The 26,995-nt window shown below is 41.0% G+C and overlaps 1 protein-coding gene and 1 long non-coding RNA gene across 28 annotated transcripts in view; one reads left to right on the top strand and one right to left on the bottom strand.

Moving 5' to 3' along the window:
• picalma (phosphatidylinositol binding clathrin assembly protein a) overlaps positions 1-26,995 on the bottom strand; it is a 188,253-nt gene that overhangs the window by 132,162 nt on the left and 29,096 nt on the right. The window lies entirely within an intron of this gene.
• LOC134349006 (uncharacterized) overlaps positions 13,040-26,995 on the top strand; it is a 31,999-nt gene continuing 18,043 nt past the window's right edge. Inside the window, exons 1-2 of the long non-coding RNA XR_010018557.1 lie at positions 13,040-13,200; positions 23,044-23,126. This is a non-coding gene — a long non-coding RNA (uncharacterized LOC134349006). The remainder of the gene's footprint in view (positions 13,201-23,043; positions 23,127-26,995) is intronic.

Below are 26,995 nucleotides of genomic sequence, written 5' to 3'. Positions count from 1 at the left end.
GAGAGATATAAATAGGTTAAGTGAGTGGGCAAGGGTCTGGCAGATGGAAAACTATGTTGATAAATATGAGGTCATCCACTTTGGATGGAACAATGGAAGAGCAGATTATTATTTAAATGGTAAAAAATTGCAGCATGCTGTTGTGCAGAGGGACTTGTCAGTGCTTGAACATGAATCACAAAAGGTTGGTTTGCAGCTGCAGCAGGCTATCAAGAAGGTAAATGGAATGTTGGCCTTCATTGCTAGAGGAATTGAATTTAAGAGCAGGGAGGTCGTGCTGCAACTGTACAGTTGCCTGGTGAGGGCACACCTAGAGTACTGCGTGCTGTTCTGGTCTCCTTACTTGAGGAAAGATATACTGCCTTTGGAAGCAGTGCAGAGGAGGTTCACCAGGTTGATTCCAGTGATGAAGGGGTTAGACTATGAGGAGAGATTAAGTCGTCTGGGACTGTACTCACTGGAATTCAGAAAAATGAGAGATCTTATAGAAACATATAAAATTATGAAAGGGGTAGATAAGATGGAGGCAGGAGAGTCTAGGCGAGACTAGAACTAAGGGACATAGCCTCAAGATTCAGGAGAGTGGCTTTAGGATAGAGATGAGGAACTGCTTTTCCCCAAAGGGTGGTGTATCGGTGGAATTCTCTGCCAAATGAAGCAGTAAATACATTTAAGTCAAGGTTGGATGGATTTTTGCATAGTAGGGGAATTAAGGTTTATGGGGAAAAGGCAGGTAGGTAGAGATGAGTCCATGGCCAGATCAGATCGCCTACTCCTACTTCTATTTCTTACGTTCTTATGTTCAAGGCTTCCATGAAGATGTACAACATCAGCAACAGAGGATGAGAGGTGACCTGATAGAGGTATATAAGATGATGAGAGGCATTGATCATGTGGATAGTCAGAGGCTTTTTCCCAGTGCTGAAATAGCTAGCACGAGAGGGCACAGTTTTAAGGTGCTTACAAGTAGGTACAGAGGAGATGTCAGGGGTAAGTTTTTTTTTAAAAAACAGTAGCGAACACGTGGAATGGGCTGCCAGGCGACAGTGGTGGAGGTGGGTACAATAGGGTCTTTTAACAGACTCTTAACAGGTAACTAAGTACATGTTCGGCACAGCATTGTGGACCGAAGGGCTTGTATTGTGCTGTAGGTTTTCTATGTTTCTATCTCCACTGGCTCTTTGGAACCTTTACCCATGACTCAACATGACAAACAAGCATTCAGTCTGAGAATATAGACCAAAGCAGCCCTGAATGCGCAGTGGAAGTACCTATGACCTCACAAACCACAGACGTCTGTTCCGTTAAGACAATGCTTGACCTCATCTGTGAGAGTGTCTAGTTTCATTGGAGATTCAAGCACTAGAGATACTGGAATCAGGAGCAAAATCAAAATAGCTGAAAGATTCAACAGATCAAGCAGCACCTGTGAAAGCAAGGGTGAAAGCTAACATTTTGAATGGAAACCTTGTATCGGAACAGATCATAGGCAGATAATAGTGTAAAGCTGAAATGAGAAGGAGGGGCGACATAGAGGGTGGTTGGCAATAGGTGGAATCAGGCAAGGGATGAAGAGCAAATATCATGGTTCCAGAGGACCAGAAAATTGCTAATGTCACTCCACTCTTCAAGGGAGAGAGGCAAAAGAAAGGAAATCATAGGCTGGTCAGTATGGCCTCAGTGGTTGAGAAAACGTTGAAGTTAATTGTTAAGGATGTGGTTTCAGGGTGCTTGGAACAAAGTGCATGGAGAGGAGAGAAGGGGAAAGGTAGAGATGGAGGCTGGCAGGTGATAGATGGAAGGAGAAAACAGAACAAGGAACACAGGAGCTACTCCAACCTTATTTCTAGCTTCCGGTTCCCTTCCAGGCCCCATATCTTCCCATCTTCGCTCCCATTGTTTTCCCTTATTACTCACCAGCCTCTGTCAACAAACACCATCCTCCCGACCTTGCTCCATCTGCCCATCATCCTCCACCTATCCCTCCTTCCCATCTCCTTACACTGGTCATCTTCTCCCTACATTCTTAGATCCAGTGCTGGGTCTCAGCTGAAATGCTAACTATCCGTATGCCTCTGTAGATACTGATTGATGTGCAATTTGAGCTTCTCTGAAATGTATTTTTTGTTTCACTGGTCTCATTACCCAGCTCACAAGGCACAAAATTGCAAATCATGCTCATTTAAGACTGCTTCAAGAGAATTCCTAGTTCAGTAGAGTATCAAAGCAAGCCATTGAGAAGTCAGAACAGAAGTACAAAATGTTGAGAAAGTAAAATATAAAGCAGTAAATAGTATTTTTTGATAAGTATGTTGCGAAATTTTCAGTTTTCCCCAATGATTTTTCCAATGCAATTTTTTCCAAACAATAAAATCTGCCCAGGAAGAAAATTTGTATTCAAGTCAGTGAAACTCCAAACTCTACTGCTCCATTAACCAGTAGCAGGATGAAGGTTAAGTAAGCTGGTAATGTTGAATGTAAGCCACAGCGGTACCTGAAAAAAATAAAAATCAGCACATACAGGGTAATGGGTAAATGAAACTTGAAACTTTGTATTTTGAGAGACCTTGGGCTTATTAAGAACGGTGTTTAAGGACTGCCAAGATAATATTAAAACAGTTAAGCCGAAGTGGCAAATGCAGAAATTGGGAGTTTTATTTTAATGACAAACTAGGGTACAGTTAGAATTTATAATAAATTGGTAATCTTTGAAATAAATAAAGGCCAAAGTAACTGACAGAACATAATTAGTGGACATATCAAGAAGATAGACCAGATCATCAGGACCAGATGGACTACACCCAAGGGTTCTGAAAAAGGAGGCTGAAGAGATTGTGAAGGCATTAGTAACGATCTTTCAAGAATCAATAGATTCTGTCATGGTTTCAGAGGACTAGAAAATTGCAAATGTCACTCCACTCTTCAAGGGAGAGAGGCAAAAGAAAGGAAGTTATAGGCCAGTTAGTCTGAACTCAGTGGTTGAGAAGACGTTGCAGTTGATTGTTAAGGATGTGGTTTTGAGGTGCTTGGAAGCACATGATAAAATAGGCTAAAGTCAGCATGGTTTCCTTAAGAGAAAATCTCACCTGACAAATCAGTTGGAATTCTTTGAAGAAATAACAAGCAGGATCGACAAATGAGAATCAGTGGATGTTGTGTACTTGGATTTTCAGAAGACCTTTAAAAAGTTGCCATACATGAAGCTGCTTAACAAGAATCCATGGTATTTTAGGAAAGATACCAGCAAGAATAGAGTATTAGTTGATTAGCAGAATGCAGAGAGTAGGAATAAAAGGAGCCTTTTCCAATTGACTGCCAGTGACTAGTGGTGTTCCATAAGGAGCTGTGTTGGAACTGCTTCTTTTATATTATATGTCAATGATTTTGACGACAGAATTGATGGCTTTGAGGCCAAATTTGCAGATGATACGAAGCTAGTTAGTGTTGAGGAAGCAGAAAATGTTGAAGCAGCAAGAAGGCTACAGAAGGATTTGGACAGATTAGGAGAATGGGCAAAAGAGTGGCAGATGGAATACAGTGTCAGGAAATGTATAGTAGAAGAAATAAAAACATAGATTATTTTCTAAATGGAGAGAAGATGGAAGGTTTACGATATGAGGAGCGTCTGGCAGCTCTTGGGCTGTATTCCTTGGAGTTCAGGAGAATGAAGTGGGGATCTCATAGAAATACTCCGAGTGTTCGGCACAGACTGGAAGGACCGAAATGGCCTGTTTCCTTGCTGTAATTGTTATATGGTTATAAGTTAAAAGGCCTGAACAGATTTAGATATGGCGAAGTTTTGAAGAAGATGGTAAACTCCTTTGGAAAGATCGGAAAAGGAGTAATTATTTACAATGACAAAACTGAGATTTTTTTTTTATTTCTGACAGTGACGAAAAAAAGTGATTGGGACTCAATATTCAACATTCTTGCGACCATAGGAATACAGACTATCCACTGCAAGTTAGAATATTTTTAATAAAAAGCTTCAAAATTCCACCAAACCACTCTAATCTTCCACATTAGTGCTTTTAAATCTTGTACCAATCTTGTAAATCGACATTTTTAAAAAGGGAACAATTGAAATCTATGGAATCTTAATGTAGGGAATTTATTTATTTATTGAGATAAAGTCAAGACAAAGATTGCCACTTTCGTTTTCTTGAAGCAGAAACAGGTCTTCCAACAATTTGAAGACAATCATAATCATGAGGAGCAGAGACAGGGTGAAAACTTGCCCTTTCTCCCAGAGTTGGGGGAAATCAAGAACCAGATAGCAGAGGTTTAAGGTGTAAAGGGAAACAGATTTAATGGGAACCCAAGAGGCAAACTTTTCACCCAGAGAGGATGGTCTGTAGGTGAACTGAGCTGCCAGAAGTTATCCAAGTATATTAACAACATTTAAAAGACATATACTGTAGACAAGTACATGGATGGTAAAGGTTTGGAGGGATGTGGCTAAATGTAGACCGTAAGATATAGGAGCAGAAGTAGGTCATTCGGCCCATCGAGTCTGCTCCGCCATTCAATCACAGGCTGATCCAATTCTTCCAGTCATCCCCACTCCCCTGCTTTCACCCCATAACCCTTTAATGCCCTGGCTAATCAAGAACCTTTCTTTCTCTGCCTTAAATACACCCAATGACTTGGCCTCCACAGCCACTCATGGCAACAAATTCCACAGATTTACCATCCTCTGACTAAAGTAATTTCTCCACATCTCAGTTCTAAAAGGACGTCCTTCAATCCTAAAGTCGTGCCCTCTTATCCTAGAATCCCCTACCATGGGAAATAACTTTGCCATATCTAAATCTGTTCAGGCCTTTTAACATTCGCAATGTTTCTATGAGATCCCCACTTCATTCTCCTGAACTCCAGGGAATACAGCCCAAGAGCTGCCAGACGCTCCTCATATGGTAAACCTTTCATTCCTGGAATCATTCTCGTGAATCTTCACTGAACCCTCTCCAATGTCAGCATATACTTTCTAAAATAAGGAGCCCAAAACTGCACACAATACTCCAAATGTGGTCTCACGAGTGCCTTAAAGAGCTTCAACATCACATCCCTGCTCTTTTATTCTATACCTCTAGAAATGAATGCCAACATTGCATTCACCTTCTTCACAACCAACTCAACCTGGAGGTATCCTGCACAAGGACTCCCAAGTCCCTTTGCATCTCTGCATTTTGAATTCTCTCCCCTTCTAAATAATAGTCTGCCCGCTTATTTCTTCCACCAAAGTGTATGACCGTACACTTCCCAACATTGCATTTCGTTTGCCACTTCTTTGCCCATTCCCCTAAACTACCCAAGTCTCTCTGCAGGCTCTCCGTTTCCTCAACACTACCCGCTCAGCCACCTATCTTTGTATCATCGGCAAATTTTGCCACAAATCCATTAATACCGTAATCCAAATCATTGACATACATCGTAAAAAGCAGCAGTAAGAACATTGAACCCTGTGGAACTCCACTGGTAACAGGTAGCCAGCCAGAGTAGGATCTCTTTATCCCCACTCTGTTTTCTGCCGACCAGGCAAATAGGACCATCTTAAATGGGAACTTTGGTTGGGCCAAAGGACCTGGTTCTGTGCTGTGTGACTCCATGGCAAGCATAGCAGGAAGATTCCCCCTCCCCCCCAAAATATTTACATCTTTTTTTTAGTTTAAATCATCAGATAAACATATAAAATCAACTTATTATTCAGATTTGCACACAAATGTAGAAAATCTGCAAGTGACCAAAATACAAGAACCTGTCCCATATTATCAGGAGAAAAGCAACCCTAAGTACCCCAAAAATTTTTTTCAAGGTTCTTCCCCCCCCCCATCTAAAGTCTAGCAACCCAAAGAAAACATACAAAATTTGTAAGATACTTCAATTTGAAAGCCAATGATTTACACAACAAAATCTGAATGGTTTGTATAACCCTGTTTTTTTTTAGAAACAGCTTAAAAGTCAGTACATAAAGGCACACAGTGTAATTTGTAACTCTGACAATATAATTGGAAAACAATAAAACCTGCTTCCAGTAAAGCTTTATATCAAATTGAACCTTATACCAAAGAATTCTGGATGTATAAAGACCACAAACACAGCAAGGACACTATCAGAACAGTTAGATGCATAAGATTAAGAGGGTGATGAACACTAAACAATCTAATTATAGCTTGGCTTATTAAGGTACAGAACCCAAGCTGAATATCTCTTCAATTGACTGGCAAGAGCAGCAAAGTTACATTAGCTAGAAAGCACATTTGCAAGGGGAATAAACTGAATCAGAAATCCTCAAAGAGTAAATGTCAAACTCATCAACCTTAGTGTTGCATCTTTTCTGTTTAACTCAGTGATTCAAGCTCACATACAAATAATATTCATTTAGACAAGTTAACTACAGTCTACATACAGATGCCAAACTTTACTTTTGCACAGCTCAACTCTTTCAACGGCATAAGTAGTCAGGAAGGGGGTGTAGTGGTAAAGAGAGACAGAGTATGAGAAACAATGAGAATATAAACTTAATCCAACAAGACTTAAAGAAAAAAATCATTCCAGAAGGAAATGAACTTCAAAACATGTTTTCCTTAACAAATCTCTGCACTTTAACCATTAAAATACTGGAGGCTCTCAAGAATAGGCACTACCTCAGGACTTGGGAGGAAAGGGGAGATAGCCATCATCAAAGAGCAAGGGGGAAATGTGAGGGCGGAGCTAGCAGGTAATAGGAGGAATCAGGTAAGCAGAGTTTAAGATGGGCAGATGAAGCCCAGCTGGGAAGAAAAAACACACATACACACAAATAAAACAGCTATATATTTTGCACTTCCCATCTCACCTGTCAGGGCTTCAGATTATAGACTAAACCATAGAAGGAAAAAGTTACAAAGGTGGTAATAAGGAAAGTAAATTTTGAAATCTTAAGGTCAAGAACACAGCCTGGTAAAAATTAAAGTCAAGAATGCTCATCATGAATGCTGTTGATGAATTTCGGAATGAGCTTCCAAAGCCCACGGCTTAAATGAGTAATAGTAGAGCTGCCAATGTACAGTGAAAGACAGAGGTGTGCATTCAAAGCTTAATGAGCTCTGGGTGGTGCTAGAAACGGAAAAGATCTGGAAAAGAAAATACAAAAGCAAGTCCATGAGAAAGGAGGGCAAAATTTTAAAAACACTGCTAGGCTTGAGGGATCAAGAGTCAACCAAGATCTGGAAGGCAAATGATAACAGGGTTTGTAGAAGAATTATTTTTTAAAGCAGAATTTTCAGAAAACTGTGAATTAGAGTATTGAACAAGAAGTCATCCAGGAAAGTATTGTAATAAGTCAAGCATTTAAAAACTGAGATGATAGAAAAGTGCGCCAAGATAAGCCAGAGCCTGAATTATTATGAAAGTAACAAGAGACATACTTTTTAGATTGAAAGCCTAATTTTGTAGGATCCCAAAGTCTCAAACTATATTATAGTTACTATAGCAAAAGGTTGTTAGATAATCAAGCTGAGGACTCTGGTAATGACAAATTGACTGATTTTCTGGACTTACAGGGCATTAATAGGAATAACCAACATATTTTCCACTGTTGAAGAATAAAGTTTCCTACAAGCCCATTAAGTTTCAAAGGAGTACTGAAATCAGCATGCAATGAGCCGAAACATTAGGATTAATATATAGAAGGCAAGAAGAAAAGCTGAGTTTTACTGTAGTTCAACCTGAGACTGTAGGCATGAAGGTGGGTGGAGTTCTGCAGCAAGAACATAGAATTTATATTAAATTTTGTCTTTGCTCTTCCCAGTGGTTAGCCAAAGGAAACTATTGTTCATACCATATCAGATGCAGTACATGTAGAAGCAACACAGAATATTAACATTTTCTCTCACCACAAATGCCTCCTGATCTGCTCAGTACCTATTTTTATTGCTTTTAATTTGATGTTCAACATCTGCAATTTTATGCTGTTCAAAAAGGAGAGGTAGAAATGAGTGTCGTTGGTAACATGCAAAAACTGACTCATGATTCGAAATGCAATTCTTGACCCTGGAAACACATTGACAGAGATAAAGATGCAAGTATGGCTCCAAAGGAGTTGGACCACAGCAAGCGACTAGATTTGCTTTATTTGTCACATGTACATCCAAGTATCAAAACAAAGTGGAATGCATCGTTTTGTATACATGGCCAATGCATTCTGGAGACTGTACTGGGGGACAGCCTGCAAGTGTCACTAAGCTTCTGGCATCAACATAGCAAGGCCACGACTCACTAATTGAAACTACACGTCTTTGGAATGTAGAAGGAAACCCACACTGTCACAGAAGAACATACAAATTCCTTACAGAGAACTGCAGGAATTGAACCCTGATCAGTGATCACTGGCACTACAAAGAGATTGCTACCTTGCACTATGCTACTGTGCTGCCCTCACTAGTGGAGATGTGGAAATCATGATGGATAGTACCAGTGAGACTAATTCCATTAAGCTGGTCAAAGAGGTGCAAAGGCATGAAAAGAAAATAATAATCTCAATTGTATAAAGACTGTAAAAGGTCAGGAAAAAAACAACATGCATGATTCCATTACTTAATAAAATCAGTAATTTTTGTCATTGTGATGCTGTCGGGAGGTAGAAACCAGGCTGAATAGATTGAAATAGCAATGGATATTGATGGTAGTGAGCCTATAACATACAATTGCAGGAAAAAAGTTTGTGAACCCCTTGCATTTACCTGGTTTTCTACGTTAATTACTCACAAAATGTAGTCTGATCTTCATCCAAGTCACAATAATAGACAAACACTGCCTAAACTAATAACACACAATTGTACTTTTCATGTCTCAACTGAGCATATTGTTTAATCATTCACAGGACCAGGCTGGAAAAAGTATGTTGAACCCTTGTACTTAATAACTGGTAGAACTTCCTTTAGCAGCAATAATCTCCACAATGCATTTCCTATGGCTGCTGATCAGACTTGCACAACAGTGAGGAAATTTTAGACCATGTGTCCATACAAAACTGTTTCAGTTCATTAATATTTCTGGGATACCTTGCATGAACAGCCTTCTCAAGATCATGTCACAGCATCCCAATTCGGTTAAGGTCTGCACTCTAACTTGGCCATTCCAAAATACAACTTTTCTTCTTTTTAAACCTTTCTGTTGTTGATTTATTCTTGTCTTTTGGATCTTTGTCTTGTTGTATCATCCAACTTCTATTAAGCTTCAGGTGACAGACCGCTACCCGGACATTCTCCCATAAAATGTCTTGATACAATTTTGAATTCTTTGTTCCCTTGACGATTGCAAGCTATCCAAGTCCTGAGGCAGAAAAACAGCCCCAAACCATGATGCTCCTTCCACCATGATTCACAGTTGGGATGAGGTTTTTGTGTTGGTGTGCAGTACCCTTTTTCCTCAAAAAACGTGGTGAAAAGTTCAACTTTTGTCTCATCTGTCCACAGAACATTATCCCAGAAGCATTATGGAACATCCAGGTGGTCTTTCGAAACTTGTCCTTCCATGAACACCATTCTTTTTCAGTGTTTTTCTTATAATGGACAAATGAACAGAGACTTTAGCAAGTTCTGGAGATCTCCACAGATCTTTTGCTGTTACCCTTACCATACTCTCCTCTAAATAGTGATGAGATGAAATGTAGGGTGGGTATCAGCAATCAGAAGTATAGAAAATGAGGACTGATTGTACGAAGTGGGAGGAAGAAACTAGCACTGGTCACAATTGGCCAAAATATTTCATTTGACGTATGTACTTGAATCCATTGACTGAGATTCGAGTAACATTAAAGCAGAAGTCAAGTGCTTTACAGAAGTGGTCCATGCTGTCTGCATGCCACACAGGCACAATTGAAGATTACAGATGTCACTCCACATATCCAGGCATTTCCATGCAAGGCCAAGATTCAGAAGGAACATTGAAGACTGCAACCCAAACCCATGATTTTACATTACAATTAATTTTTAATGAAAAACTAATTAGTGTGCAAAAGTATGGCACTACTTAACCCAATTTCTTGCAAATATAGGAAAATCAATTGCTAATTATGCATACTTATCCCACTTGTGAAAGCAGGCTAACCCTTCCAGGAAAGAATCCAGTTCAGCTCTATACATCGCTTACTCCCAGTACAACTCAAGATACAGCTTCTACACGCCATGGACAATCATTCTGAAAGATCACCAAGAAATTTAGGTCGTTTGGTGGAGAATAATAACTGCATTCTCAAGAAACATTAGCAATAGCTCAATTCTACTGCATAGCTAGTTCAACCAAACGAGTGTTAATGACACTTCCCTAATTAACAAGTATGAACACTGATTACTTCTGTGATATTATCTGGGCATAATGTGTTATTTTATGGTCTGAGGTTACATTCTAGTAGTACAAGAGAAGCCAAAATTACTCCAAAATTAAAGTTTCATCATGTTTACTCAGGTTATAGCTTCCACATAAAATAGGATACAAAAACAGAAGAAATGGCTATTCACCCCCTCACACCCGGTGAGCCATTCAATAAGATCATGAAACTGATCTTCTATGTTTCTCTTTCTAGTAAAATCCACACATCTCAATTTTCTTATCATCCAAAACTCTAATTCCATTTTGAATGTAAACATCTTCCTGCAATTAAAGTCACGTATCTTTTATCTTCCTAGCTTTTTTGCAGTACTTGCATGTTAGATATCAATGATTTGTGCACAAGGACAACTCATCAACACTTTTAAATCCTTCAACTATTAAAGTACTCTGCTTTTTGCCATTTCCAAACAGATAACAATACATTAGGCAGCTATGCCTGCAGTTCTAGCTTTTGCCTACACAGCCTACATAAATATGGAGGCCCATCCATCACCAACTCCTGGACCCCCATACAATGGCTTCCTCATCGTCATACTCTGCTCTTGATGAACCAACTATGCAGCAGTTTTATGTCAGATATACAAGATCTTCTTGGAAGATAGTTTTGAGCAACTTCACCTTCTTACCAACATCTTGTAATACCCAAACTTTAAGATTCCAGCTTGTCAACTCCAAGCTCAAGTTCACTAAGCCACTCACACTGCAGAAAAGGAGCTCAGTAGTATAAAATGTAACTCCAATACCCTATGACTGAGGCAGTGCAGTAGCATAGTGGTTAGCACAACACCTTATAGTACAAACAAACCCAGTTCAATTCCAGCTGTTGTCCACAAGGGGTTTGTGTGTTCTTCCCATGACCACGTGGGTTTCCTCTGGGTGCTCTGGTTTTCTCCCACACTCCAAACACTTTCCAGTTGGTAGGTTAATTGGTCATTGTAAATTGTCCCGTGATTAGGCTAGGATTAAATTGGGGGATTGTTGGGTGGCATGGTTCGAAGGGCGAGAAGGGCACATTCTGTACTCTCTCTCAATAAACAAAAAAAGATAAAATCTGCAATACATCAGTCCCATTTTTTAAAATCACCAACTGTCTATTATACTTGTGAATTATAATTGCCTAGCTTCTAATATGGCATTAAGATACAAATTATAGTTAAACATTTGCAGCAGTTTACAATGTACAGCACAAGTAGATTATTAGTTTCCTAAAGTGAAAATTATACATTATGAACCATAAACAAGCCTAAGATAAAAGAATATTTAAGATCTCGTTTAAAATATTAACCAACATTTAAGGATTATTCTAAACCAAGTCAACAATCTTTCCAGCAATTCAATGAAACACTGACTGCAAATGCCGGCTGGTGGCGTAGTGGCATCAGCACCGAACATCGGAGCGAAGGCTCCCAAGTTCGAATCCAGCCGGCTCCCTTGCATGCTTTCCATGCGTGCTGGGTTGAGCATCGAGCCAGCAACTCGGCCTCATAAAAATAAGCCTGCTAAAAATAACCCCATCATGACGGCATCCCGATGACTCCACTCAGAGTTAAGGGCTTTCGTTTTTCTCCTTCTGACTATAATCACTATTTGAACAGAAAATGCAATAGCTCATTTACGCTTATGTCGGAATGTCAATGTTACAGGTGTACCATAGGAAAGGAACTTCCAATTTAGCCAAGTCTCATGTGTCCCATTTGATAGGTCTAAAAAGCTTAAGAAATTGGGGAAACAAAATGCAGCAACACAACTTCCCAGATTTTATATCAACTGTTGCAAATCTTACAACAGGCCTGACCTACACCCTAACCTCGTTATATGCGTCTTCAGACTATGTGGATTCACAGTTATGCGAGCAGCACTGCCTTCCTGCCAATACAAGTCACGTGCGCACACCTCACAGTCTCACTGTTGGGACGAGAAGCACCACTTTCCCACCATTACAAGTCAGGTGTGCGCGTCTCACAATTTCACTCCCGCCACTCTCGCATTGGTTTTGGCAAGGTGCGGATGTGTGTTCTTAAACTTCTGTTGGTTTTACCTACGGTGCAGTGATTTTGTGCTTGAAATATTTAATTATGCTTCCTAAGCATCTGATGTCATGTCTTGGGCCGTCAGCCGAGTGGCAGAGAATCGCTTTAACACCTAGAAAAAAAGTTGGATATTATAAACAGCGCGGCATCAGCTGAAGGTAACACAACTTTGGGACGCTACTGTCGGGAACAGAATCTTGCCTTTAAAGTTCCTTCGTTGCTTGACAATGCACCAGCCCATCCTAAACATTTGGACAGCATTCATCCTAACATAACAGTGCGTTTCCTGCGGCGTAACACAACATCGCTGATTCAACCACTCAACCAAGAAAGTGTAATCCACATTCAAGGTGTATGTATTTTTTTTTTTTTTTATTTTTACAGTGAACTCTCTCTCAGATGCCGCAAGCAACAGACAATTTTGAAAATCCCGGGAGTTTACCAACGGTGAGGGAATGGTGGAAGTCGGAACACTTGGCAAAAGTGGCGATGGACATGGACCCACATTTAGAACAGAGTCAGCATTACAGTCATTCCCTGAAGTCAACCCTTCTTCCCTACAAGGGAATTTATGCTTAAAAACAAAATGCTGCCAAGCAAACAACCCCAACCACTTTATGCAAATCGCTGTAATCCTTCTGCTGCCGGCAGTTCCAAGAGTTCTGCGAGTCTTCCTTCACCCCTTGCTGTGCTTGATATTATCCTGACGACCACAACCATCCACCTTATCCGTGGAAAGCTGTCCAACACCACAACAACCACTCATCTCCCGGAGCAAACACACCTGCCACTGTTGGTGAGTACTGTACACCAGAGGATGTTAACTTTCTATGATTTATTACATTGAATATTACCTTAAAATGATTAAATATAATACAAATGTTGTCTTGTAGTACTGCTTTTGTGTCGTATTGGTGCAAAAATGTGAATAAGTTACAGATAAAACATATTTAGGAAGCCCTCTGGAACGCATCCCTATTTTCTCCATTTAAATAATTATTCACAGTATGCGATTTCACATTATGCGTCAACTTCGAGGAACGTATCCTTCGCATATAATGAGGATAGGGTGTACTTTCTCAAGGTATTACCGCTTACTTGCATCACCATAAATCATGAGATGGCACTTGGAATGAATAACATAAAACAAAGATATCATTACATAAATATATTGACTGTGGAAAATATTGACCACCTTACCAAATCAAAAGATCCTTTGGCAATATCCAAAGAAAAGCAACATGTAAAAGAAAATCTAATTATTTGGCCATTAATTTAATTGCAATTTGAGAGTCACAGTCATGGATAAACTGGTTACCTCACTTCACATATTACAACTGTGAATATAACTACTGCATTGTTATGTTATGAAAAACAAGCCATTAGTTTATAATATTTGCACATTATAAAATCCATTTTTGACTTAGGTATGCGTAAAGAAAGCAAACACCAAAATATTAAGAAAAAAAGAACAAAATACTAAAATGGCCCTAATCAAATTCCTTGTAATGGTGACATCTGGGCTTTTTAAAACAGGGATCAACACCCTATATTCCTCCCACACCAAATTCCTCCAAAGCTTCAAAAAGAATTTGCTTGGCTCCATTCTTTCTTACCTCATTTCATCAAATAATCTAAACTGTCAGAATATAACTGCTGTACTACTATTCCTCAGATTATTCCTCAGAATTTCTAGTTGCTCACTTATGCAACATCCTTAGCAACTGTCATATACAATCCTCTATGCTGATGACACATTACTTCTCCCACCTCACATTCCCCATCTGACCACTCATCTGACATTCTTTCAAAGATGGCCCAATTCAATTTTAAAAACATCACATGCAATATTTTCAGCTCCTGCCACAATCTACAAACCCTTGCCATCAGCGTCATTATCTCCCCACCTACAATATTAATAGAACCAGATGGATAAAACTTTGCATCCACTCTTATAATGTGAAACTCTTCAGCATCATCTATGGAAAGCAGCATTAAAAGATCATCGGTTCCCAGTTTTATCTGAACACACAAAAAAACATTAAAAGAAGTGGCAAATACAGAATAGCAGAAAGTGAGTCCAAAAAAAAGCCAACGGTGTAGAATTTGGAGCAACAACACAAGGCAAAGTAAAAAACAAAGTGAAAATAAGACGAATAAACAAAAAAAATTATCTTATGGTAAAGAATGGCACACAGAATCATGATTTACAGCCAGTTTAGACAAACTTCGCAACTCTGGCGAGATTTAATCTAACAAGACTAAAAACATCAGATCAGAGGCTGCAAGGTGCTAAGCTACAAAAAGGAAAGACACATCTTCATTACTACAAGTTACACAAAGGTAGATTATAGGAAGGACAGTATGCTTAAATCAAGATGACAACCTGCCTAAGGAAACAATTTTGTATCAGTGAATTTGACAAATATTGCAAAAATTCATTGCAGCACACAAAAACTCAACAATTTAAAATGTAGAAACAACCTATGAACCAACTGCATCCATTTATCAATAAATGCACATACATAGGAATGCAAAGTTGATTCAGAACAGGTTCAGGCAGATGAAATCTCATCACAGCCCTCTGTGTATCCATTTCTGCAGTTGCAAAACAAGAACTATTTAATAAACCTAGTTAACCTCCTTGATGACTCGACTCCTAAGCAATTCATTGTATGTTAAGTGGTTTGCATGACCTTACAATTACGATAAAGCACTCAATACTTGCAAGCTTTTTCCTTGCTAAAGATAGACACATCTCACAGATCAATCACTGCACAATAGTCACAGACCAGGAGCTTGCTAAATTCCAAAAATATCTTTGCCAAAATTGGTTACGCTAAACTCAATGAGCAGCAACTCAATACATAAAAGCATATAGACACGGTCAAGAGTTATTGTTCAGTCCTATGGGAGGATTCAGAGGCTATGCTGTGCAGATCTAGCAGCTGAAGCTCAGCGACGGGACTGGAAAATCAAAGGTTCCACTGTGGAAGTGGGTTGTAGGGGACTGAGAGCCACATGCACCATCAAATTGCTGAAGGAGCTAGGGATCCAAAGTCAGACCCTACAGCAAACCATCAGAGGCGGTGGAAAGAAGCAGTCATTGGCTTTGGATCAAGCGAAAAGACCTCTCCTGGGCTCCAAGATAGCATTAAGAGAGTGAGAAAACACATCGGGGGGGGGGGGAGTGACTCTGGGACACCAGAAGCCATCGTCGAGCCCTCAGAAGATGTAGTGGGCTAATCGATGAAACATCGAGAAAAGAGTGCCCACATGAAAACCCCTGCATGTTAACTTTATGCCGCTGCCAACATCAAGGCAGTCTCGAGTAAGTGCTCATGACCCATTGGCATAAGGGATATTAATAGCTCATACTATGTTTTTTGATTTTGATTTAGAATAGGGGAAGAAATGTGATCCAAGTGACTTTTACCATGGAGTAATTACTCGGTAAAGAGTCAGTGGTAATCTTGAGGCTTCAATCAGAAAAGGCAGAAAAAATGCTCAAGGTTAAATTTCTTTTTCTCCTTTCTTCCTTTATATCTGCTTAACTACAGCAGCAAAGATGCCAGGCAGAATAGCGGAATGCTCCTCTTGCAGGATGTGGTAAGGAAGGGAGACCTCCAGTGCCCCAAATGGCTGAAACTGCGAGAACTGCATCCAGCTGCAACTTCTAACACTCTGTGGGGGTGATGGCTAGGAGAAATTGAGAGGTAATTACACCCAAGGTGCAGGACCCAAGACTGGGTGACAGTCAAAGAGGAAAGGGGTTAAAGAGCCAGTTGGTCAGGTCTCTGGCACTGAGCCTGGCTCTGCGACTCAGAAGGAGTGTGGGGGTGGGGGGGGGGCAGGAAGAAAGAGGCATGCCGTGGTGATAGGGAAATTGTTAGTTAGGGGAATAGACAGGATGTTCTGTGGGCAAGAACGAGATTCCGGATAATATGTTGCCTCCTGGGTGCTAGGGTCCGGGATACCTTGGATCCAGTCCTCAGCATCCTTAAGTGGGAGGGTGAACAACCAGAAGTCATGGTCCATGTAGGTACCAATGACATGGTTATGACAGGTGATAAGGTCCTACAGAGGGAATTTAGTGAGTTAGATGCTAAGTTAAAGGGCAGCACCTCCAGGGTTGTGATCTCAGGATTGCTACCTGTGCCACACGCTAGTGAACCGAGAGCTAGGAAGGTTACTCAGTTTAATAGGTGGCTAAGGAGTTGGTGTAGGAAGGAGGGCTTATGATTTTTGGATCACTGGGAATTAATATCCTAATGGGAAAGGAATAATATCTTAGCAGGGAGGTCTGTTGATGCTGCATGGTGGGGTTTAAACAAGAATTACAAGGGAATGGAAAGCAGAGTGCCAGAACAGTTAGTGGAGAGGTTGTAGGGGCAGATGTTGGTAAGACCTCAGATAAAGTCAGGAATCAAAAGGGTCAGCATAGCACAACGTGTCCTAAGCTGCACATACGTCAATACAAGAAGTATTGTAGGAAAGGCTGATGACTGTGCTGAAAATGAGGTGGCTGGTTTACAAACAGAGGCCATGTGTGGTGAGGAACATAGACATAGAATAGTACAGCACAGTACAGGCCCTTCGGCCCACAATGTTGTGCCAACCCTCAAACCCTGCCTCCCATATAAGCCCCCATCTTAAATTCCTCCATATACCTGTCTAGTAGTCTCTTAAACTTCACTAGTGTATCTGCCTCCACCACTGACTCAGGCAGTGCATTCCACGCACCAACCACTCTGAGTAAAAAAACCTTCCTCTAATATCCCCCTTGAACTTCCCACCCCTTACCTTAAAGCCATGTCCTCTTGTATTGAGCAGTGGTGCCCTGGGGAAGAGGCACTGGCTATCCACTCTATCTATTCCTCTTATTATCTTGTACACCTCTATCATGTCTCCTCTCATCCTCCTTCTCTCCAAAGAGTAAAGCCCTAGCTCCCTTAATCTCTGATCATAATGCATACTTTCTAAACCAGGCAGCATCCTGGTAAATCTCCTCTGTACCATTTCCAATGCTTCCACATCCTTCCTATAGTGAGGCGACCAGAACTGGACACAGCACTCCAAGTGTGGCCTAACCATAGTTTTATAGAGCTGCATCATTACATCGCGACTCTTAAACTCTATCCCTCGACTTATGAAAGCTAACACCCCATAAGCTTTCTTAACTACTCTATCCACCTGTGAGGCAACTTTCAGGGATCTGTGGACATGTACCCCGAGATCCCTCTGCTCCTCCACACTACCAAGTATCCTGCCATTTACTTTGTACTCTGCCTTGGAGTTTGTCCTTCCAAAGTGTGCCACCTCACACTTCTCCGGGTTGAACTCCATCTGCCACTTCTCAGCCCACTTCTGCAACCTATCAATGTCTCTCTGCAATCTTTGACAATCCTCTACACTATCTACAACACGACCAACCTTTGTGTCGTCTGCAAACTTGCCAACCCACCCTTCTACCCCCACATCCATGTTGTTAATAAAAATCACGAAAAGTAGGGGTCCCAGAACAGATCCTTGTGGGACACCACTAGTCACAATCCAATCTGAATGTACTCCCTCCACCACGACCCTCTGCCTTCTGCAGGCAAGCCAATACTGAATCCACCTGGCCAAACTTCCCTGGATCCCATGCCTTCGGACTTTCTGAATAAGCCTACTGTGTGGAACCTTGTCAAATGCCTTACTAAAATCCATATAGATCACATCCACTGCACTACCCTCATCTATATGCCTGGTCACCTCCTCAAAGAACTCTATCAGGCTTGTTAGACACGATCTGCCCTTCACAAAGCCATGCTGACTGTCCTTGATCAGACCATGATTCTCTAAGTGCCCAGAGATCCTATCTCTAAGAATCTTTTCCAACAGCTTTCCCACCGCAGACGTAAGGCTCACTGATCTATAATTACCCGGACTAGCCCTACTACCTTTTTTGAACAAAGGGACAACATTCGCCTACCTTCAATCCTCCGGTACCATTCCCGTGGACAACGAGGACATAAAGATCCTAGCCAGAGGCTCAGCAATCTCTTCCCTCACCTCATGGAGCAGCCTGGGGAATATTCCGTCAGGCCCCGGGGACTTATCCGTCCTAATGTATTTTAACAACTCCAACACCTCCTCTCCCTTAATATCAACACGCTCCAGAACATCAACTTCACTCATATTGTCCTCACCATCATCAAGTTCCCTCTCATTGGTGAATACCGAAGAGAAGTATTCATTGAGGACCTCGCTCACTTCCACAGCCTCCAGGCACATCTTCCCACCTTCATCTCTAATCAGTCCTACCTTCACTCCTGTCATCCTTTTGTTCTTCACATAATTGAAGAATGCCGTGGGGTTTTCCTTTACCCTACTCGCCAAGGCCTTCTCATGCCCCCTTCTTGCTCTTCTCAGCCCCTTCTTAAGCTCCTTTCTTGCTTCCCTATATTCCTCAATAGACCCATCTGATCCTTGCTTCCTAAACCTCATGTATGCTGCCTTCTTCTACCTGATTAAATTTTCCACCTCACTTGACACCCATGGTTCCTTCACCCTACCATTCTTTATCTTCCTCACCGAGACAAATTTATCCCTAACATCCTGCTAGAGATCTCTAAACATCGACCACATGTCCATAGTACATTTCCCTGCAAAAACATTATCCCAATTCACACCCGCAAGTTCTAGCCTTATAGCATAATTTCCCCTTCCCCAATTAAAAATTTTCCTGTCCTCTTTGATTCTATCCTTTTCCATGATAATGCTAAAGGTCAGGGAGCGGTGGTCACTGTCCCCCAGATGCTCACCCACTGAGAGTGAGCAGCACTGAGAGATCTGTGACCTCACCCAGTTCATTACCTAGTACTAGATCTAGAATGGCATTCCCCCTAGTCGGCCTGTCCACACACTGTGACAGGAATCTGTCCTGGACACACTTAACAAACTCTGCCCCATCTAAACCCTTGGAACTAATCAGGTGCCAATTAATATTAGGGAAGTTAAAGTCGCCCATGATAACAACCCTGTTATTTTTTCACCTTTCCAAAAATCTGCCTCCCAATCTGTTCCTCTGTATCTCTGCTGCTACCAGGGGGCCTATAGAATACCCCCAACTGCTCCCTTCCTGTTCCTGACTTCCACCCATACTGACTCAGAGGATCCTGCTACATTACCCACCCTTCCTGTAGCTGTAATAGTATCCCTGACCAGTAATGCTACCCCTCCTCCCCTTTTTCCACCCTCTCTATCCCTTTTAAAGCACTGAAATCCAGGAATATTGAGAATCCATTCCTGCCCTGGTGCCAGCCAAGTCTCTGTAATGGCCACTACATCATAATTCCATGTATGTATCCAAGCTCTCAGTTCATCACCTTTGTTCCTGATGCTTCTTGCATTGAGGTACACACATTTCAGCCCTTCTACCTTACTACCTTTACAGCCTTTATTCTACTTCTCTTTCCTCAAAGCCTCTCTGTATGTTAGATCTGGCTTTACTACATGCACTTCTTTCAGTGCTCTATCACTCTGGGTCCCATCCCCAGAGGCTGATGATGGGGCGTAATTACAGTCAGCAGGATGAGTTTCAATGTAAAAGCAAGACAAAAAACAAAAACAGTGCATACAGAACTGAAGGAGTTATATCTGAATATGCACAGTACATAAAATAAGGTAGATGGACTTGTACAGTTGCAGATTGGCATGTATGATGATGTAGGCATCACTGAATCATAGCTGAAAGATGATTGCAACTGGGAGCCTAATGTCCAGGGATATACATTGTATTGAAAAGTCAGGCAGAAAATCAGAGGGGGTGGCGTTGCTTTGTTAGTAAAACATGAAATCAAATCATCTGAAAGAGTGACATAGGGTTTGGAGAAGAATCATTGTAGACAGAGCTAAAGAACTGTAAGGGCAAAAAGACCCTGATGGGAGTTGTAGACCGACCCAAAACAGTAGTAAGGATGTAGTCTACAAATTACAATGAGAAATAGAAAATGCACATCAAAAGAGCAATGCTGCAGTAGTCATGGGGGCTTTCAGTATGAAGAAAATTTGGGAAAATCAGATTAGTACTGGATTCCAGGAAGTGGATGCCTGTGAGTTGGCATTTTAGAGCAGCTTGTGTTTGAGCCTACTAGGGAATCAGCTATTCTGTATTGGACGTTGTGCAATGAACCAGAAATGATTAAAGAGCTTAAGGTAAAAGAACCCTTAGGGGAAAGTAATCATATGATCAAATTCACTCTGAAATTTGAGAAGCTAAAGTCAGATGTATCAGTATTACAGTGGAATAAAGGGGAATTACAGTGGCATGAGAGAGGAGTTGCCCAGAATTGATTGGAAAAGAACATTGGCAGGGATGACAGCAGAACAGCAACAGCTGGAATTTCTGGAAGAAATTCACAAGGCACAGGATATATACATCCCAAAGAGGAAGAAGTATTCTAAAGGCGAGATGACATAACAGTGGCTAACAAGAGAAGTCAAGGCCAACATAAAAGCCAAACAGGGCAAAAATTAGTGGGAAGTTAGAGGATTGGGAAGTTAGAGGATTGGGAAGCTTTTAAAATCCAATGGAAGGCAACTAAGAAGTCATTAAGGTAAAGATGGAATAATAAAGTAAGCCAGCCAGTGATATTGGAGGATGCAAAAAGTTTCTTCAAAAACCTACTGTAAAAGAGGCGAGATTAGATAGTGGCTGCAGGAAAAAAAATATGCTGGAGAGGTGGAAATGGGGGACAAGGAAATGGCAGACGAACTGAATAAGTATTTTGCATCAGTCTTCAATGTGGATGACACTAGCGGTATGGTGGAAGTTCCAGTTGTCAGGGGACATGAAGTGTGTAGTTACCATAACTAGCAAGAAGGGTCTTGAGGAAACTGAATGGTCTGAAGGTAGACAAGTCAACTGGACCAGATGGTGTACACCCCAGAGTTCTGAAAGTGGTGGCTGAAGAGACCGTGGAGGCACTAATAATGTTGTTTCAAGGATTACTAGATTCTGGAATGATTCCAGATGACAGGAAAATTATAAATGTTACTCCACTCTTCAAGAAGGGAGAAAGGAAGAAGAAAGGAAACTATGGGCCAGTTAGTCTGACCTCAGTGGTTGGGAAGATGTTGAGTCAATTATTAAGGATTAGGTCCCAGGGTACTTAGAAGCACATAATAAAATAAGATGTAGTCAGCATGGTTTCCTCAAGGGAAAATCTTGTCTGACAAATCTGTTGGAATTCTTTGAAGAAGTAACAAGCAAGATAGACAAAGAAGAATCAGTTGATGTTGTGTACTTGGATTTTCAGAAGGTCTTTGACAAGATGCCACACATGAGGCTGCTTAACAAGCTACCAAAGTACATGGTATTACAGGGAAGATTCTAGCATGGATAAAGCAGTGGCTGATTGGCAGGAGGCAAAGAGTGGGAATAAAGGGAGCCTTTTCTGACTGGCTGCGGGTGATTAGTGGTCTTCTGCAGGGGTCTGTGTTGGGACCAATTCCTTTTTTTAAAAAAATACTTTATTTACAATTTTCAGTTTTACAAAGACAAAAAATGTTGAAGATGTACAAAACAATACAAAGGAAATACAGCTCCAAGTGGAGCACAGACAAAACAAATCAAGAACAAAAAAAAGCTGCCAGACAATTTACAGGATTACATAAATAAACTTTCAGATAAAGAGTTGACACAATAGTGACATCACGGAAGCAATGTAAAGTAAAATGAATAAAGAAATCCGGTTACGCACCACACCCACTCATGAGACTAGACAGGTCAAGGTCACTACATATGTGAGGTAATATGACACTGAGCCAATAAGAGTCCCCATATTCTCTCAAATGTATTCTGTGTATTGGGTTTGTGTAGACGCAATCTTTCCATTTGTATAACAGACATCTCCTTGAGCAAGTGTGCGAAGGTGGGTGGAGTAGTAGACTTCCAGGTCAGAAGAATAAGTTTCTTAGCCACCACCATTCCTAGATGCAGAGCAATCTGCATATCATGTGGCAACTCAAGAGTCTCTGCAGAGCATCCAAAGATGGAGATGTCGTGATTAGACAGAATGTCTCTAGAATAGACTTTTGAGAGCCACTCAAAAATTGCAGTCCAAAAGTTGTATAGTGTAGGGCAAAACCAAAAAAGATGTGCTAGTGAGCCCTCAGCAAAGCGGCACTTATTGCATTCAGGAGACACAGATTAGAAGATGTGATTCAGTTTTGTTTTTGAATAATGCAATCTATGCAACACCTTGTACTGGATTAATCTGTAGCGTGAATTAATAGAACAACAATGAACCTGGGACATTGCCTCCTCCCAAAGTTCCGCTGATATCTTTGAGTTCAACTCCCTGGCCCAGGCTTCCCTAATAAAATCTGTAGGGACCAAAGGAGTAAAGCAATTCACAAATTTTGATATTAACTATTTGGAGTCTGGAGGGAGCAAGAGGTTTTCAAGAAAGGGATGGGTGGTGGAAGTAGGCTCGAAGTGTGGGCACTTTTCCTTAACGTAGTGTCTGACTTGGAGATAGCGAAAAAAATGTGAATTTGGAGGGTTGAACTTAGTGCTTAATTGTGTGAATGATGCAAATTGGCCGTCAATGTACAGATCTAAAAGTTTTGATACCCCTCTCTCTCTCCCCAGACTGCAAACACCCCATCTAGTTGTCCAGGATTGAATGAATGATTTTGACAAATGGGAGTGTCTATGGAAACACTGGGAGTTTGGTGAGCCACTTTTATCTGGTTTAATATTCATAAAGAATTCTTTAAGGTAAAGTTTTGTTGGATTAGCTTGTCTGTTGAGGCATAAGTAGAAAGCAGAAGAGCAGGAAGTCAAGTATATTTAACATCAGAGGCTTTCAGCTGTAGCCATAAACGTTTTTCTTGGGTCTCAGCACCTCCACATTTCCGATATGTAAGAGCCCTGGAGTTAGCTGCCTAGTAGTAATGTTTGAAATTTGGCCGACTAAGACCGCCCTTCTTAAGAGATTTGCGTAGGTGAGCCTTAGATATCCTGTGTGATTTGTAGCCCCACACAAAGGGCAATATGATAGAGTCAAGTTTCTTGAAAAAGGATTTAAAATGAAAATGCATTTAAATATATAGGCAGGTTTTGAAAAGGATATAGAAACCTAGGTAGGCTCACCATTTTAATCGCATTTACCCGTCCAATCATGGATAAGGGCAGTATCCTCCAGGACTCGATATTTGTTCTGAGTTTTTCTAATAATTCTATAAAGTAAAATTTGAAAAGATGCTTTGGGTTCTTTTTAATCAGTTTAATCCCCAAGTAGGTGAAACAGTCCTTCTCTACTCTAAAAGGCAACTTTTTCAGGAGGTCTTCAGTAAATTGATCCACTAAGGGTATGAATTCGCTCTTTCCCCAATTTATGGTATAGCCAGAAATACTCCCGAAGGAATTTATATATTCTAGTAGGATGGGAATAGAGACAGCTGGATCAGCTAGACAGACAAGGAGGTCGTCCGCATACAGAGTCACACGGGTCTCAATATTTCTATTCTGTGGGACTAGGCAGAAAATGGTTCGGCACAGCCAAGAAGGGCCAAAATGCCTGTTTCTGTGCTGTAGTTTCTATGGTTTTTTCTATGGTTTAATACCTTTAAAGTGTGTGTGGCCCCTAATGCCAATTGCCAGGGGCTCCAGCGCTATGTTAAACAGCAGGGGGGGGACAATGGGTCCCCTTGGCGAACACCACATTGCAGAGAGAACGGATTGGATTTATCCCCATTTGTGAGATTTATCCCCATTTTGGATTAGTATATAATATTTTGACCCATTCTATGAAAGTATCGCGCAATCCAAACTTCTTGAGTGTTGCAATTAGATAGGGCCACTCTACCATATTGAATGCCTTGTGGGCATCTAGAGACAGTATAGCAGCTTTATCATCTTTCCCATAATCAGCATACAAAATATTGAGAATTTTACGGACATTACAGAAGGAACACCTGCCCAGGATAAATCCCGTTTGGTCCAGCTGAATGATATTTACTATATGCTTACTGAGCCAATTTGCTAACACTTTTGTAATTATTTTCAGATCATAATTTAGTAGTGAAATGGGCCTGTAACTTCCAGGGTTCGTTTCGTCTTTATCTTTTTTTTTGCTTCACTGAGAGAGGGTGGGAGCCTCTTGTTTTTAAAGGTATCCCGAACCATTCTCAGCAAAGTCGGTGTAAGGACATCTCGGAAGGCTTTGTAGAACTTTGGCCCGAACCCATACGGTCCAACCGCCTTACTGGTGGGAAATGCTTTGATGGTATCCTGTAACTCAAATAGCGAAAAATCCAAATCCAAATTCTCCCTGAAAGGTGCATCTAATTGTGGGAAGTGAAGCGGATCAAAAAATTTATCAAAATCTTCCTGTGTAACTGTTGATTTGGAGGTGTAAATTTCTGACTAGAGCTCACTAAATCGTTTGTTAATATCCTTCAAGTCCGTAAGCATCAGGCCAGATTTGGCTTTTATTTTGTAAATGGCTCGTTTTACTTGTTCTCCTTTTAACTGCCTTGCCAATAACTTCTATGGTTTGTCACCAAACTCAAAATGTCGCTGTTTAAGTTTAAGTAGTATGTTGCCAATTTGTTCCCCTAGAATGGAGTTGTATTTGTATTTTAATTTGAGAAGGTTATTATAATCTGATTGGAGTAAGGAGTTTTTGTAAGCCTGTTCAGCCGCTAGTAATTCTTTCGCAATCCCTTCCAATTGACCTCGCTTAGCCCTTTTCGGTGTTGCTTCATAAGAAGTAATTTGTCCTCTGATATACACTTTAAGTGTTTCCCACAGTGTTGAGTCATTCACCTTGCTGTTGTCATTGGTCTCAAGGAACTGCGAGATGTGCATCGTAATGTATTCTTTAAATGCTTGATCCTTGAGCAAAAAGGGATTAAAGCGCCAGTTATAGGCTTGCTTAGGGAGGGATAGCTGAAGATTGAGATTGACAGGACTATGGTCAGATATTATTATGCTGTGATATTTGGTGTAGTCAGAGATTAATCTGGAGTCGACAAAAAAAAAAAAAAAAATCGATCCATGTGTATGATCTGTATACATGAGAATAAGAATAATCACGGTCAGATGGGTGTCCAAATATCCACCACCTTCTTCGACTTCAAATCATTAAGAGCTTGCACAGCAAGAATATTGGGTGGGAGGGCAGAGGATAGCCTATCTAAATATGAGTCCGGGTAGCAATTAAAATCACCCCCGATCAATATGTGGCTTGAATTGTTATCTGGGATCAAGTCAAAACACCTTACAGAAAAAACCTGGATCGTCCGAGTTCGGCCCGTAAACATTTACCAGAGTAACGGGAAGTAAATTGATATGCCCAGTTAAAATTATAAACCTGCCATTTGGATCAATTGTGGATGAATGAAAACGAAAAAGCACAAGTCTTACGGAAGAGAATGGCAACGCCTCTGGCTTTCGATGTGAAAGGTCCCTAATAGACCTGTGAAATCAAATTAGCCCTGAGTTTCCTATGCTGAGTGGCTTTAACGCGAGTTTCTTGTAAGAATATGATGTCAGATTTCAATGACTTTAAATGTGCAAAGACTTTTCCTCACTTTATTGGGTGACCTAAACCGAGCACATTCCAAGAGACCAAGGATATGGAGTCAAGAGTATTATTCATTTGTGGTACCTTTTGCCTTGTAATGAAACACAAACTTAACATTCAGTCTGGCAGCCAGCAAAAACCAACCAGACAAAAGTGGAGAAAAACACCTCCAACTAACAGCCCCTCATTAGCACACATAATAAAGAACAAATTGAGGACAGAAAAAAAGAACTGCCATGATTAAAGTCCGCTAAGAGACGTTTAGACTCTCTTCATTTATGTTGTGAAAAATAGCCTTTCAAAGTTTTTGGTCTACAAAAGTCTTGGCTTCAACCGGATTGCTGAATACTTTTACTTGCCCTTGGTGATGAACATGGAGCCTGGCCGGGAAACGTAGCAAATGCCGGACCTCCTTCTCTCTCAGCACCTCACGGAAACTCCGCCGTTGCTCCATAACCTCCGCGGTATCATCAGGGAAGATTAAGATTCGATGACCTCTGTAATCCATCAAGAGTTGCCTCCCAAGCTGCAGAATCTTTTCTTTCTCCTGTGCAAAACACACCCGTGCAATTATCGTGCGAGGCCTTGAGCCTTTCGGTGATTTGGGCTGTTGTGTGCGGTGCGCTCTATCGATAATGACCGGCTTGGTGAAGTTGTCATTCCCCAGCAGCTTGGGGATCCGGTTAGCGACAAATTTAGTCGGCCTCCCTTTCTCCTTGCCTTCTGGGACGCCAACAATCTTTATGTTATTGCATCTGGATCTCCCTTCCAGATCTGAAAGCTTGGCCCGCAGCCTTTTATTTTCTTGCTGCAGCTCAGCGACTGATGTTTCCACGGCGTAGATTCACTGCTCGTGGTCAGCGATCTGATTTTCGGTGCTCAACAGTCTCACAGTGAGCGCTTGCTGGACGGACAACAGACTCTGGAAACCGTGCTCAAACTTGTCAAACCACTCGTTGAAGGACTGCAAAAGCTTGATTGACATTTTCTGCCAGATAAGAGGAAGCTCAT

This window comes from Mobula hypostoma, chromosome 7, assembly GCF_963921235.1.
Source record: "Mobula hypostoma chromosome 7, sMobHyp1.1, whole genome shotgun sequence".
Classification (NCBI taxonomy): domain Eukaryota; kingdom Metazoa; phylum Chordata; class Chondrichthyes; order Myliobatiformes; family Myliobatidae; genus Mobula; species Mobula hypostoma.
This window is presented reverse-complemented; position numbering and strand designations above follow the sequence as displayed.